General features: G+C 42.3%; 1 protein-coding gene across 10 annotated transcripts in view; it reads right to left on the bottom strand.

Annotated features, from left to right (window-relative positions):
• The window catches only part of LOC142503947 (beta-1,3-galactosyltransferase 2-like), a 90,229-nt gene that overhangs the window by 20,379 nt on the left and 57,062 nt on the right, over positions 1-12,788 (bottom strand). For 3 of the 10 annotated variants that reach the window (XR_012804140.1, XR_012804137.1, XR_012804135.1), the window contains one exon: positions 3,998-9,158. The exons of the other annotated variants lie outside the window; for them this stretch is intronic. The gene's annotated coding sequence lies outside the window, so the exon portion shown is untranslated. Of the gene's footprint in view, positions 1-3,997; positions 9,159-12,788 lie in introns of those variants that run through there. 10 annotated transcript variants of the gene reach the window in all.

Raw genomic sequence — 12,788 nt, 5'->3', positions numbered from 1 at the left:
GCAGCCGTCGTCCAATAGGAAGCTGCAACATCATCACCCAGGTGACGTTGCAGCTTCTTATTGGTCCAAGGCTGATTTGGCAGCCAGTTTGATTGCCATAAGGGAAAAGAAAACACTAGCAACTGATAAGTAACAAAAAGACTCATGGGTCCCCAGAGCTGGAAACAGCACGACTCAGCAGCAAGACCCCTGGGTCCTAATTCTGTGAAAATATAAAAGGCAGGAGGATTGATGCTTTAATGCATGTAGATCGTTTTGATCAGACAGAAGACTTCTTTAAAGCCATTCAACCACTAGGGTTAAGTAATGTAAAAAGGGCAGGCGGAGGTAGAGGGGGACAGAGGGAAGAGATACCATTGTAATAATCTTTCTTTATACCCTTAACTCAGATAATCTCTAATATGTGGAGAGAGGCAAATAAAATCATATATTCATGTATTAGGCAAAAATATTCAAATTAAATGCAATTAATACAATACATATTTTGGATGGTTCATTTGCATACCTCAGAATTGGACATCCAGAACCATCTCACCTCTTAGGCCCAGATCCACAAAGCTCTAATAAGTCACTTAACATCACGTTACCCTAACGTAACATCTTGTTATGTCTCACTGCAGATCTTTGAAGGCCAATAACGTAATATTAAGTCATGTTTTCTCATGGAAACAGCAATGCGTTAATGATAGCGGCCTTTAGTGATAATGAGCTGAAATGTTATGCAAAAGAGGCGTGTAACAGCATCTTAGCCCCGGTCTAATTAGGCACGTTCTATAGTGCCGTGCGCGTGCACAGAATTTCAGTTGGCTGACATCAGTCAGCCTTTCTATACGAGGGCCGCGCGCGCACGGCAGGGAGAGGGGAGCCGACAGACAGCGGCGAAGATGAAGAACTTTATCTTTTCGCGCCGCTGCCTGCGCTCAAATGTATGTATTAGTGTGTATGTGTGTATGTATGTATGCGTGGATGTGTGTGTGTGGGGGGGGGGGCAAGGGGGGTAAAGGATTGTATAACAAAACAAAAAATATTTATAAAATTTTTTTTTTTCTTTAAAAAAATCTATCTAGGACTAACTTTCACTCACACAACCCATGCACACACATATACTCACACATACACACACATACACACATATACTCACACATACACACACATACACACATATACACACATACACACACATACACACATACACACACATATACACACATATACTCACACATACACACACATACACACATACACACACATATACACACATATACTCACACATACACACACATATACACTAACCTGCAGCTCCCGGCTCTATGTACACGAAAAGCATGCGGCACGTGCACACGCGTTCGCATAGGAACGCGCGGCCGCACGCTGTATAGAACAGCCCTAAAAGAGCTTCAATAGAAAGCCTCTATTGGTCTGAGGAATCCAGCAGGGAGCTGTTCAATTGCAACTAGAGACAATTAACCAGTCTCCACCTGTCTCATCCGACAGGTAGCAATACCTCCTGATTAAACTGCAGGAGATCTTTTGAGCACAGAGGGACTGTGTTGCCAGAGAGACTCACAAGAACAGTTGTCTTAAGCACTGAAGGTCTGTGCTACCAGAAAGACACCGGACCTCTATTACAGGGCACAGCGGCCCCTGGAACCCACCAGAGGGTGGCCCCTCAACGGAAACAACCCAGACCCAGAGACTGACATACAGAGCCGCCAGCTTACAGGTACCTCTTTGGACTTTGGGGTTATAGGTTGGTAAGAGGCTTATCGTCCCAGCCATACAGGTAGGGACTGGGTAAGTGAGTTAGCCCTTACACAGGGATAGGATGTTTATTTATTTGTGTGCTTTCTTAAATTGTATTTTTTAAAGCTAGGGGCTGAATAAAAGCCATGGTTTATTTTCCCCAAATAGGTCTCCCTATTTGCACATGTCTCTCTCTATACAAGGCGTTTGCCCTACTAGCACACATCCACTGACATTCATTAAGGTTAACGCACGGACTTAATGTTACATAGTTACATAGTGGATAAGATTGAAAAAAGACATAAGTCCATCAAGTTCAACCTATGCAAATTTTAGACGGCAGATACTTTATCCTATATTCCTCCAAAACCTGGCCCTATTTCCTCCTTCCACATTACTGTTGGAAGTACTATCATTCACCCAGTAGCACAAGCACGCTGTCTAGGGGTCACACTCGTCTCCTCTCTCACATTCTCCTCTCACATTCAAAAGGTAGCAAAAAACTATCGTTTTTTCCTCCGCAATATTACCAAGATTCGCCCTTTCCTCTGTTGCTGAACTGCAAAAACTCTGACACAGACCATCATTCTCTCCCATCTCGACTACTGTAACCTCCTGCTGTCCGGCCTTCCTGCCTCTCACCTGTCTCCCCTACAGTCTATCCTAAATGCTGCTGCCAGAATCACTCTACTATTTCCGAAATCTGGGAAGTGTTTCCCGTGCTGAAATCCCTCTCCTAGCTTTCTATCAAATCCCGTATCACACACTTAATTCTCCTCCCCACTTTTAAAGCTTTACACTCTTCTGCCCCTCCTTACATCTCAGCCCTAATTTCTCGCTATGCACCATCCAGACTCTTGCGTTCTGCTCAAGGATGTCTTCTCTCTAGCCCTTTTGTATCTAAAGTCCTCTCGCCTTAAATCCTTCTCATTGACTGCCCCACACCTTTAGAATGCCCTTCACCTCAATATCCGACTAGCATCCTCTCTATAAACATTTAAGACTCACCTCAAAACACACCTGCTTAAGGAAGCATACGAGTAGCTCCATGGCTGATAATTAACACCTCATTCATTAACCTTGGCCCCATGCAGAAGCGCTTTCCAGAACTCCCTACTACTGTCTCTGCATGTTCTTCCTACCAAAAAATTAGATTGTAAGCTCTTCGGGGCAGGGACTCCTTTTTGTAAATGTTATTTTTATGTCTGAAGCACTTCTCCCCTTTATGTGTTATTTGTTATTTATATGATTGTCATATATATTACTGCTGTGAAGCGCTATGTACATTAATGGCGCTATACAAAGCATTAGTAAGACCACACCTTGAATATGGAGTACAATTTTGGGCACCAATCCTAAGAAAAGACATTATGGAACTAGAGAGAGTGCAGAGAAGAGCCACCAAATTAATAAAGGGGATGGACATTCTAACTTATGAGGAGAGGCTAGCTAAATTTGATTTATTTACATTAGAAAAGAGGCGTCTAAGAGGGGATATGATAACTATATACAAATATATATGGGGACAATACAAGGAGCTTTCAAAAGAACTATTCATCCCACGGGCAGTACTAAGGACTCAGGGCCATCCCTTAAGGTTGGAGGAAAGGAGATTTCTCCAGCAACAAAGGAAAGGGTTTTTTACAGTAAGGGCAGTTAAAATGTGGAATTCATTACCCATGGAGACTGTGATGGCAGATACAATAGATTTGTTCAAAAAAAGGTTGGAGATCTTTTTAGATGGAAAAGGTATACAGGGATATACCAAATAAGTATACATGGGAAGGATGTTGATCCAGGGATTAATCCGATTGCCAATTCTTGGAGTCAGGAAGGAATTTATTTTCCCCCTTATGAGATATCATTGGATGATATGACTCTCGGGGTTTTTGTTTGCCTTCCTCTGGATCAATAAGTAAGTATAGATATAGGATAAAGTATCTGTTGTCTAAATTTAGCATAGGTTGAACTTGATGATCGTACGTCTTTTTTCAACCTCATCTACTATGTAACTATGTAACTATATGCAGACATATAGACATACAATACAATCCTATATCCGTACTTACAGTATATGAATCCAGAGGAAGGCAAACAAAAAACCCCAGTGAAATATCATCCAATGATATCTCATGAGGGGAAAAATAAATTCCTTCCTGACTCCAAGAATTGGCAATCAGATTACTCCCTGGATCAATATCGTTCCCATGTTTACTTATTTGGTAAATCACTGCATATGTTTTCTTTCTAAAAAAATGTCCAACTTTTTTTTTTTTTAAACAACATTTTTTTATTGGGTTTTCAAGCAGAAGTATACAGAAAGTAAAACATTCAAGAGTAAGTGGTAGGGGGCGTGGGGGGGGGGGGTTACATAAGAAAAAGGGGAGAGTTAGGGGAAGGGAGGGGAGAGGGGGTGAGACAGCAACATGGTGAGTCAGCAATTCTTGATACTTTAAACAGTTTTGAGGTCGAGTGGTGGAGATGAATAACATATGAGAGCTTGTTTGGCGAGGATGGAAAAGCCAGTCTGAGGGCCTTAAATGGATATTAAACAGACATAATAAATATTCTATGGGTAGGTGACGGGGGAAAGACTAAACTTTCCACGGGAGAGGAGTGGGGATAAGTGGTCACGATGATTATATGCACAGAGAGTCCGGGTCTATATATATGCTTCCTGCATGAGCTATCCAGGGGAACCAGACTTTCTGGAAATTTTGGTATGTATCAATAAGGAAGCTCGTCAGCTTTTCCATCATACAAATAGACCACAGCTTGTTTCTAATAGATACAATTGGTGGGACTTTGTCCTGTTTCCATAGACTCTCAATGGCGCATCTTGTCACCGTGGAGATACTGTATGAGTCATTAGCTTGTTTGTAGCACTTGTGTGATCCTGGAGTGGTTTGTTTAAAAGAAACATCCACGGGTCCATGGGAATCTCTGAACCCAGTATCTGTTGGATCCAGGATTTCACCTATCTCAAAAGATCATACACCCGTGGGCAGGACCACCACATATGAAGGAGGGTGGCGATTTCACCGCAGCCTTTAGGGCATAGGTGGGAGTATCCTGGGACGTATTTAGCTAAGTGCTGCTGACTGCTGACTAGCTGACTAGCTTGTGCTGCTCTGTAGTAAGAGAGTAAGCAGGGAAGTGCCAGCCCTCCTGATCTAGTGGTCTAGTTAGCAATCTACGATTGAGTCTGGGTCTCTTATTGTTCCAGATAAATTTAGAAACTGCAGATTGGAGTTTGGCTATATCTGAGGGTACAATAGGGATGGAGGAGGACACAAAGCGCCAAAAACTTCCTCTCCAGGGTGGAAAAGATCACATGGAATCAGATAACGATGTAGACGGCATATGTGGAGAAAAAAGAAAAATATAGTGCAACACAGTTTTAATTGACAAATGATACTAGAGCAAGGAGCTCCAATACACTCACATGCTCCAGAATAAAATAAGGCAGTTTAACCACTTTGTGTTCAGTGGAGACGCAGCTCTGCTAGGCTCTAATCAGCTTCTTCTAGTGTTATTTGCTGATTGAGGGCTACTTGCTGGGCCTCGGACAGAGAGGGCAGTTTAGCTGCTTGAAGATAACTTGCTATTTTAGCTCCTGACTGGGTGTCCTGTGTCACTTTTTTCCCATTATACAATTTGGAATAGTAATCTTGGAACTCTCTCACTATTGTTTTCGGGTTTGAGGTTAGGGAGCCTGATTGGGTTCTGATCGACTGAATAGTGTAGGAGGGACGACTATTTTGCAATTTAGCTGCCAAGAGAGAGTCTGCTTTATTAGCTTTCTCAAAGAACTTTCTCTTCAACCAATTTAGAGACTGTTCGGCTCTAGCGGTTAGAAACATATTGAGCTCAACTCTCGATTCTTTAAGGGTTTGCAGAATAGCCGTGGACTGATTATTTTTATGTAGCATAGAGAGAGCATCAATCTTGGCTTGGAGGGTATCTATCCTCAACTGTCGGGCTCTTTTTCTGTTTGTGGCTAGAGATGTTAGACAACCCCGTATCGTAGCTTTGTGCGCCTCCCACAGTACTGCCAATGACGAAACAGTGCCCACATTGGTTAGAAAAAAGCTTCTATTTCCCTACTGATTGCACCCTGAACCTCAGGGACCTTGAGGAGAGCTTCATTCAGTCTCCAGGTTGCTCTGGGCATCATACTATTCAAATGTGTGATTGTGGAGTCTACTGGGGCGTGGTCTGACCAGGTTATACTGTGAATATTTCAGTTGTTGACCAGAGTAATCAGGCTTGCAGAAAAATATAATCGATGCGAGTATATGAGTGGTGTGGAGATGAGTAGAAGGTGTAGTCCCTCGTCAAGGGGTTCAATTCTCTACAGATATCTACCAAATTAAGGGATAGAAGGCCACGTTTAAGAGCTTTTATCTCCTGAGGCCTAGAGTTCGAAAGGCTAGGTATTGATGGCTGAGATTTGTCTAGGGCTGGATCAATAGCAAGGTTGAAGTTTCCCCCCAGAATAATTTGGCCCTTTGCCATACTTCCTAGTGCGGTGAAGAAAGAATAAAAAAATGTGACACTTTTCATTCGGGGCGTATACTGTAGCTATGGTTATGTCTCTTCCATATAGCTCCCCCACCAGAATCATATATCTACCATCCCTATCTACTTTTTTATTTATATGGGTGAATGCGATCCAATTGTGGAAGAGTATAGCCACACCCCTTCTTTTGACCTTTGCAGAGGAGAAGGAGGCGTCTTTGTAAAATCTGTCAATATAGGTTGGGTTATCTGGGGATCTAAAATGGGTCTCTTGTAGAAGAACAATGTCAGCCCCTTTTTTCTTAAAGTCTGACATTGCCAATCTCCTTTTTTGGGGGGCAGTTTAAACCTTTTACATTTAATGAGATTACTTTAAGTGACATGGAAAATTTGGAAGAGCTCTGCTGGATGGTCTGGTTGAATTATCATAAGCCGTATACTCGGCCCATTGTCGAATATGTCTCCTCTTAGCTGACTCAGAGCATGGGGTTGAAAGATAGAACCAAAACGGGGGAGGAGGGGGGATAGGGAAATATGGAGAGAAAAAAACCGTAGGCATGGACATTGTCTTAAAGCTCACCTGCCCTTGGGAACAAAATTTTGGAAAGGGGGGGGGGGGGGGGGGAGAGGGGACAAAAAACACCAAGGGCAACTGTGTTTCTGGGAACACAGATATATATTTGGGGGAAGTGGACAAACCCAGAACGGTCCATCTACCCATGCTCCAACCCCTTAGCCTCTTTGGGCTTTGGGCTTATTATAATATTAGAACTAGACTAATCCTACAGCAATAACATGGGTTTTGTTTATAAACCAATAATAGCCTCACCTAAGCCTGAAAACATAATGTAGATTAGCAACTTGTTGAACCTTTATATAAACTCAATTACAACATAACTATGGGGTAAACACATATTATATCAGTACAATATTTAGATTTTGTTCAAGATAGATCCTCTCGTACTAGGCCTTTAGAGGTCCGCAGGTCGGACAGCTCCCTGGCCCTCAACTCTGGGTGACCAGGTCAATGTCACTTTTTGTAATGCGTGATCTGTCCAGAGGGCCTCCCCCAGAGTTAGGGAACCAGGATAGTGGGGGATATAAAACGGTAAAACTTGGAGAGCTGCCTGAAAAAGGTGGAGAAGCCACATCATGGGAAACGAGTCCAGCGTGTGGCTTAGGGTTTTGACCCATCTTCGGATGGTTCTTTCGCTAAAGGGTCCCTGTGAGGGGAACTCCTAGAGGGGACTGTTGACCAGGAAGGATTCAGGGCTAAGGGACTTCCGCCGCTTGCAGTGGAACCAGGTGAAAGGGGACTCAGGCGATCGAGGAATGCCTCACCGTCAACCGGATCTCTGGGCGTTTGCTGTCTTCCGTTTCTCATCACCATGAGCCCAAAGGGAAAAATCCATCTGTATTTGATGTTATGGTCTCTTAATTTCGCCGTTACCTCCCGGAGGTTCCTTCTTTTGGCCATTGTGGAGGGTGCCAAGTCGACATATACCTGTAGAGATACATTTTGGAATTTGAGGTCCCTGGAGTTCCTCGTCGCCGTGTTGAAGGCCGCTTTGATTTTGAAATAGTGGAATCTTAGTACCACATCTCTTGGCCTATCTCCCGGTTGGGATCTCATTCTTAGAGCTCTGTGACATCTGTCCAATGCCAGGGACTCCTCTGTCAATTCAGGAAGGGTTGCCGATAGCCATTTGCCGACGAAATACTCAATGTCTGTTTCAGATTCTAGGATCCCCCGGATCCGGAGGTTGTTGGGACGGTCTCTATTCTCTGCATCTTCCTGTTTTTCCTTGACCTCCAAGAGCTGGGCTTTTACCTCTTTGAGCTCAGAGTCCATAAGGGATTAGTGGAAAAAACAGTGATAGTGCGCAGCTAATACCGTGATAATAGTGATAAATTAAATTATAATGGAGTGAATATATATATATAAACACTAATGGTGACGTTATAGGTGTAGCTTCACATTAAGTGCGTCTGCAGCCCTTCTTGAGAGGTGGCTCAGCACTCCGAGGACTAGAAGAACAGAGAAAAGACAAGGCGCACAACGCACATAGTGAAATACAGTTTAAATGATTAGTTTTACTAGAAGATAATAAGTTCTGCGTACATCAATAAATATAAAAACAAGCGTTTGTTAAGTGGGGTTACCACACAAGGGAACAGCAGGACTCATCAGTCTTCACCCGCTGTGGAGATAGGGACTGGAGACCCACGATCATCTGGCCGGGTAGGGAAAGGGGGGGCCCTCTGGATCCGTGGAGGGCACTCACTCCGTTCCTGTATGCTGAGATGGAAAATCCGCCGTGTGGATGCACACACAAGTCCCTGCAGCACGTGCAGTATACTCTGCTGTAGTTCTCCACTGCCACACACCGGCAGCACGCCTCTGTGTCTCGCGGGACGCCCGCTGATGACGTCACTGGCTAAGTGCAAAGTTCAAAGCAGTGTCTGTGGTGTACACAGTGATAGAACAGGGCACTGAATGGCAACCGGGAAGTAACAGGGAAAGGTCAGCGGGAGAACTGGCGCGAGGGACAGGGAGGGAAGAATGGAAGATAATAAAAAATAATAAACTATAAAATATAGTTAAAAATGAGCTGAAACACACTCCAACGCGTTTCGTAACATACAGTTACTTCTTCAGGGAAAATGTAACTGGGGGGATGTACACTTATATACATCAAACGTCCAATCAAGAATTAAGGTGTCATAATTGCTGCACCAATCCATAGAGGTGCAGCTCAAAGCTCATTAAGGATACATGCATATATAGTGTTAATTAGAAAAAACAGAACCTTTATATAATATAAAATGCAATAAAAATTACAATAAAAATGAATATAAAAATCAATAAATGTATACATTAAGTGACTGAGTTTCTGAAAAAGAAAAACCGCAATTAGAAACATACAAGTGTATAATCAATCACAAACAGAGATTTGTATAAATGCTTAAAGATCAGTACAAGGACCATATGTCAATATCCTCGTTTAACCCCTTAGGTGCCAATGAGCCCATTTGGTATATCCAAAAGGTTTCTTGAAAGGAGAGGCTTTTAATTCTATCATCTCCCCTTCTCTCTTTGGAAACTACTTTGATACCTTTAAACATAAGGTTCGAGGGATCTTTGTTATGGCATAGTGCATAATGACGAGAAAGACTATGTTTCTCATACCCAATTTTAATATTTCTACATGGATCTTTAAGCATCTTTTTGTGCGACCAATATATTGGAGGCCGCACTCACAGTTAACCAAGTAAACAACATGTGTTGTATTACAATTGATAAAGGAATCGATTGCAAAGCTCTCACCAGTGGCGAACGATTTAAATGTTTTCCTCTCTGAGTGCAAATGCTTGCACACTGAGCAGTTACCGCACTGGAAATTACCAACTGGTTTCTCTCTTATCCATGTAGCGGGGGCAGGTCTAATATGACTATTACCTACATCACTGGGTGCCAATGAGTTTTTTAAGTTTTTACCCTTCCTGTATATAAATTTTGGAACAGTAGGAAGACAATCACCCAGAACTGGGTCATTACATAGAATGGCCCAGTGCCTCTGAATTATTCTCTCAATATTCCTATTAACTGAATTGTACGTTGTTATAAATGGTACTTCTATCAAGTTATTCGAAACATTACTTTGTACCTTTCTTTTAGGAACCAACATGGTCTGTCTATCCATACCTCGTACTGTATCAAGGTCCCTACATAGACTTTCACTAGAATACCCTCTTTCGAGGAATTTATTAAACAGATATCGTTGGTGTTCAGGTAGGTGAGGAAAGAGCAAATGGACACATCATCCCCCTCCCAGAAACAAAGGATGTCGTCAATATAGCGACGCCAGATGATAATATTGTGTCTAAAGGGGTTGTTGTTCCAAATGCTCTGCCACTCCCACTGACCCATATACAGGTTTGCGAAACTGGGGGCAAACCTAGTGCCCATCACAGTTCCGCAAACCTGTAAAAAGAACTCATTCAAAAACATAAAATAATTATGGGTCAGGATGAATTTAAGTGATTTCAAAATAAATTCAGTGTTAAGAGGGTGTAAAGTGGTATCTGCTTCCAGGAAGGATTTAACTGCTATAAGTCCCTTATCGTGGGGAATGTGAGTATATAGCGCTTGCACATCACATGAAATCCATTTGTAAGTGCTCTTCCACTCAAAATCCTGAAAAGTTTGTATAACAGAAGATGTATCTTTTAAGTACGAGGGCAAAAGGCTTACATAGACCTGTAGAAAAAAATATTCATACTGCGACAAATTCGCAGTAAGAGAATCAATTCCCGAAATTATGGGACGGCCGGGTGGATTAGTCATGGATTTGTGGATCTTGGGCAAATGATAAAAAATTGGGATTCTGGGGCATGCGGTGAAAAGGAAATCAAACTCAGTCTGTGTAATCACAGTATTATCTTTAGCTTCAATTAGTAGTTCTTTCAGAAGAGTAGTGAACTCACAGGTTGGATCCCTTTTAAGTAACCTATAGAAAGAGGTGTCATAAAGGAGGCAGTGGGCCTCCAGCTCGTATTCATTACGATTCTGAAGGACAACACCGCCTCCCTTATCCGCCTGTCTGATGATAAGATCTTGATTATCTTTTAGACACTTGAGAGCCAGATTTTCCTTAATACTAATATTGTTTTTAATGTCACCCGGTTTATGTGTTTTCACCAATTTCGTAAAATCATTGTTAACTATATTAAAGAACGTGTCAATATGGTGCCCCTTAGATTGGGCAGGATAGAATTTGGACCTCCTATTAAATGGGGTATGCCTACATTCCAAATTATCTCTGGTGGGATCTACCATCAAATCCATAATCGGATCAATATTCTCCATTGTACAATTATCGTCGTTCGTCAATGGTGGAGCTTCGCTTACATTCTTGACAAAATGTCTTTTAAGGGTCAGATTCCTCACAAACTTGTGAAGGTCCGTATAGAGTTGGAAGCCATTAGGGCCACTAGACCTGGAAAAATTCAAACCCCTATTCAATACAGTTTTTTGATCTTCTGTTAGAATCACTGTAGATAAGTTAAAAATTCCTTTATCTAAGGGGATCCTAGGTCTACAGTTGAGTCCCTTCTCTTTAATCTTGGATCCTGCTCTCGTTCCTCGTCTGGTAATGATCTTTTTGTTTTCGTTCTCCCCACAGGACTTTCTAGTAATTCCTGTCTCTTTTCTTTTTTCTCTCGATTCGGGGAGAATCTGCTCCTCAGTAATTCTAAAAAACGAGAAGCAGACGGGGAATCGCTAGTGGGTTTATTACTGTATATTTCTTTAGAGTTATTTTCTTCTCTTCTTGAATCAGACTTGGTAGAGGGAGGTTGGGATTTTTGCTTATAATCTCTACCTTTATCGTTATTATTCTGTGTATTATTTGGGGCATGGTCAGTATCTCTATACTTATCTTTCCTATCTTTAGATTTATATTGATAGTTTTGGCGGTTGTCTTGACGCCTATGATTAGACCAACCACGGTGTCTAGGGGGCCCCTTCGACCGGATCCTCTGTTTCCGGATATGTGGGTATCTCTTCTGGCACCGTGGTGGGGGACATAAATCTTGTCTACCACTCTGCCTCTCTCATTCTTTTTAGCCCAATCTCTCTCTCTACCGTTGTCATAGTCTGCTTCATCTCTTAGAAAATTTTCATGTTTGTTTTTAATTATATCATCACCTGTATTTTCTAATTTTGTGAGCAGTTCTACCTCAATTTTGGGGCAATCTTTATCGATTACTATAGGCTCCATCACTTTAATTACTTTGAGGATTTCTTTCTCAATTAGTGAAATAGACTTACTGCGCTCAAAAATAATTAAACGCATCAATTCTACAGAGCACTCGTCTAGAATGCGGTTCCATTCTTTCATGAAGTGCTCATTTTCTTTGCCAAATGTGGGTGGCTTGAGAACACGTAGCCCTCTAGGGATTCTTTTACAATCAATATATTTCTGTAGGGTCGTTTTCTCAAGCCATAATTTATTATCTTTCAATAGCAAGTCTTCCAGAATTTTAAAATGTTCATCAACCGAAAGGTCAGCATCTGGACCATCTTTACATTCTCTGGGTTTCTCAGAGAATAAACGATCAAAATGTTCTTGTCGTTTTTCCCTGAGATTAAGTAATCCCCACACCATATTTGCAGGAAAATCTCAGAATTTATCACAAATAATATCACACAACCAGTGAAAAGTGCAGCACTTTGAGACAACAAGTGACAAGTGGAAAAAACAGTGATCGTGCGCAGCTAATACCGTGATAATAGTGAGACACAGAGGCGTGCTGCCGGTGTGTGGCAGTGGAGAACTACAGCAGAGTATACTGCACGTGCTGCAGGGACTTGTGTGTGCATCCACACGGCGGATTTTCCAACTCAGCATACAGGAACGGAGTGAGTGCTCTCCACGGATCCAGAGGCCCCCCCCCTTTCCCTACCTGGCCAGATGATCGTGGGTCTCCAGTCCCTATCTCCACAGCGGGTGAAGACTGAT

Source organism: Ascaphus truei, chromosome 10 (genome assembly GCF_040206685.1).
Source record: "Ascaphus truei isolate aAscTru1 chromosome 10, aAscTru1.hap1, whole genome shotgun sequence".
NCBI lineage: Eukaryota > Metazoa > Chordata > Amphibia > Anura > Ascaphidae > Ascaphus > Ascaphus truei.
This window is presented reverse-complemented; position numbering and strand designations above follow the sequence as displayed.